The sequence below is a fragment of the Penaeus monodon genome, chromosome 24, assembly GCF_015228065.2.
Source record: "Penaeus monodon isolate SGIC_2016 chromosome 24, NSTDA_Pmon_1, whole genome shotgun sequence".
In the NCBI taxonomy this organism is placed as follows: Eukaryota; Metazoa; Arthropoda; class Malacostraca; order Decapoda; family Penaeidae; genus Penaeus; species Penaeus monodon.
In genome coordinates this window covers 31,781,914-31,782,163 of record NC_051409.1, presented here as the reverse complement: position 1 = coordinate 31,782,163, position 250 = coordinate 31,781,914, and positions in this window count along the sequence as shown.

Here is a 250-nt window from a genome sequence, read left to right as displayed (position 1 = left end):
TATTTTAATATAATATAATTTACACCCAATTCTGTTTTGGGAAATAATTCTGGAACTAGATTTTTGGCTGGTATTTTTCCGGGTGAAAATTTTCCTTTGAAGTTTTTTTAACTCTTTCATTGACATATATTGATACAAAAAAGGTATGAAAAAAAATAAATATGTAATAAAAGGGCCATACATAAGGTGCTGATATTTAAACAATTGTTTCATTTCTAGTTTTTTGGTTATTATTCCCCCTTTTTGAGAA